Source organism: Lasioglossum baleicum, unplaced genomic scaffold (assembly GCF_051020765.1).
Source record: "Lasioglossum baleicum unplaced genomic scaffold, iyLasBale1 scaffold0039, whole genome shotgun sequence".
NCBI classification, from domain to species: Eukaryota; Metazoa; Arthropoda; class Insecta; order Hymenoptera; family Halictidae; genus Lasioglossum; species Lasioglossum baleicum.
In genome coordinates this window covers 1180873-1183999 of record NW_027469099.1, presented here as the reverse complement: position 1 = coordinate 1183999, position 3127 = coordinate 1180873, and positions in this window count along the sequence as shown.

Sequence of the window (3127 nt, the reverse complement as noted above, 5' to 3'; positions counted from 1 at the left end):
AGGGGGCCGTCGGCATCGTCGGGGTTGCCCCGCCGATGCTAGCCTCCTGGCGGAGAGGGGGTCGGCTTCCCTCTCCCTCTCCGCTGCCTCCTTCTGCGTTATCACAATCTCGCAGAAGGAGGCAAACGCTGCTCTTGACTACTCGCTGCCGATCATGTGGTCGACCACGACCGGCAACGAGAGGTCCATCCCAATAACGCCACTTAGGTCTCTGCGCAGAGGCGACCACGTTGGACATTCTTCCAGCGTATGCCGCGCAGAGTCCTGGGCCTCCTCGCAGTGGTGGCACTGCGATCCTCCCAGTGCCAGTTATGAACACACAGTTTGAGGAAACGGCGGTATGCAGGTGATTTAACTTATGCGCATGCATTGCTGCAACTTGTGCTGTATAATTTAGAATTTTAGTTACCGCGCCATCCGATTTTTATACATGTGCAAATACTCCTACACGCTGCATTGTATTTTTTCCGCACGCGACAAGGAGGGGAAAGAGGCGAGTTCCGGCTCGCGTCTGTCCCCTCCCCCCGTCCCACCCCCCTGGTCGACCCGCATAAAACTTAAAAATATGATAAAATAAAAGATAATATCAATAAATGAAAACGTGTATCGATAAAATAGATAAAATAAAAGTCAATAATTAAGTAAATAATAATAAGTAAATAAATACAATGGACAAAACACAACAAACATAAGATGGCGGGGCAAAATAAAGGGGAATAAAAGATAAGGATAAAATTTGTAATGTAGAATATAAAATATATATAGAATAAAATGAAATATTATAAAATAAAAGGAGGGGGGTCGACCGGCAGGTCGCATCTTCGTAGGGGGGGAGGGGATTATTGCTCCACCTCGCCCCCCGCGACCTGCCCACCCCGGGGGCGCCTTAACGGCCTGCCCCCCTTGGCGGCAGTGGAAGTACTAAGTAGTCCCACCGCCGCCATTACGTCTGCGGCCCCTTACAGGGGGCCGTCGGCCTCGTCGGGGTTGCCCCGCCGATGCTAGACTCCTGGCGGAGAGGGGGTCGGCTTCCCTCTCCCTCTCCGCTGCCTCCTTCTGCGTTATCACAATCTCGCAGAAGGAGGCAAACGCTGCTCTTGACTTCTCGCTGCCGATCATGTGGTCGACCACGACCGGCAACGAGAGGTCCATCCCAATAACGCCACTTAGGTCTCTGCGCAGAGGCGACCACGCTGGACATTCTTCCAGCGTATGCCGCGCAGAGTCCTGGGCCTCCTCGCAGTGGTGGCACTGCGATCCTCCCAGTGCCAGTTATGAACACACAGTTTGAGGAAACGGCGGTATGCAGGTGATTTAACTTATGCGCATGCATTGCTGCAACTTGTGCTGTATAATTTAGAATTTTAGTTACCGCGCCATCCGATTTTTATACATGTGCAAATACTCCTACACGCTGCATTGTATTTTTTCCGCACGCGACAAGGAGGGGAAAGAGGCGAGTTCCGGCTCGCGTCTGTCCCCTCCCCCCGTCCCACCCCCCTGGTCGACCCGCATAAAACTTAAAAATATGATAAAATAAAAGATAAAATCAATAAATGAAAACGTGTGTCGATAAAATAGATAAAATAAAAGTCAATAAATAACTAAATAATAATAAGTAAATAAATACAATGGACAAAACACAACGAACATAAGATGGGCGGGGGGGCAAAATAAAGGGGAATAAAAGATAAAGATAAAATTTATAATATAGAATATAAAATATATATAGAATAAAATGAAATATTATAAAATAAAAGGAGGGGGATCGACCGGCAGGTCGCATCTTTGTAGAGGGGGGGAGGGGATTATTGCTCCACCTCGCCCCCCGCGACCTGCCCACCCCGGGGGCGCCTTAACGGCCAGCCCCCCTTGGCGGCGGTGGAAGTACTAAGTAGTCCCACCGCCGCCATTACGTCTGCGGCCCCTTACAGGGGGCCGTCGGCCTCGTCGGGGTTGCCCCGCCGATGCTAACCTCCTGGCGGAGAGGGGGTCGGCTTCCCTCTCCCTCTCCGCTGCCTCCTTCTGCGTTATCAAAATCTCGCAGAAGGAGGCAAACGCTGCTCTTGACCTCTCGCTGCCGATCATGTGGTCGACCACGACCGGCAACGAGAGGTCCATCCCAATAACACCCCTTAGGTCTCTGCGGGGCGCCGACCACGCTGGACATTCTTCCAGCTTATGCCGCGCAGAGTCCTGGGCCTCCTCGCAGTGGTGGCACTGCGATCCTCCCAGTGCCAGTTATGAACACACAGTTTGAGGAAACGGCGGTATGCAGGTAATTTAACTTATGCGCATGCATTGCTGCAACTTGTGCTGTATAATTTAGAATTTTTGTTGTCGCCATCTGATGTTTATTTTTTCCCGCACGCGACAAGGAGGGGACAGAGGCGAGTTCCGGCTCGCGTCTGTCCCCTCCCGCCGTCCCACCCCCCTGGTCGACCCGCATAAAACTTAAAAATATGATAAAATAAAAGATAATATCAATAAATGAAAACGTGTATCGATAAAATAGACAAAATAAAAGTCAATAATTAAGTAAATAATAATAAGTAAATAAATACAATGGACAAAACACAACAAACATAAGATGGCGGGGCAAAATAAAGGGGAATAAAAGATAAAGATAAAATTTATAATGTAGAATATAAAATATATATAGAATAAAATGAAATATTATAAAATAAAAGGAGGGGGGTCGACCGGCAGGTCGCATCTTTGTAGGGGGGGAGGGGATTATTGCTCCACCTCGCCCCCCGCGACCTGCCCACCCCGGGGGCGCCTTAACGGCCTGCCCCCCTCGGCGGCGGTGGAAGTACTAAGTAGTCCCACCGCCGCCATTGCGTCTGCGGCAACTTACAGGGGGCCGTCGGCCTCGTCGGGGTTGCCCCGCCGATGCTAGCCTCCTGGCGGAGAGGGGGTCGGCTTCCCTCTCCCTCTCCGCTGCCTCCTTCTGCGTTATCACAATCTCGCAGGAGGAGGCAAACGCTGCTCTTGACCTCCCGCTGCCGATCATGTGGTCGACCACGACCGGCAACGAGAGGTCCATCCCAATAACGCCACTTAGGTCTCTGCGCGGCGCCGACCACGCTGGACATTCTTCCAGCTTATGCCGCGCAGAGTCCTG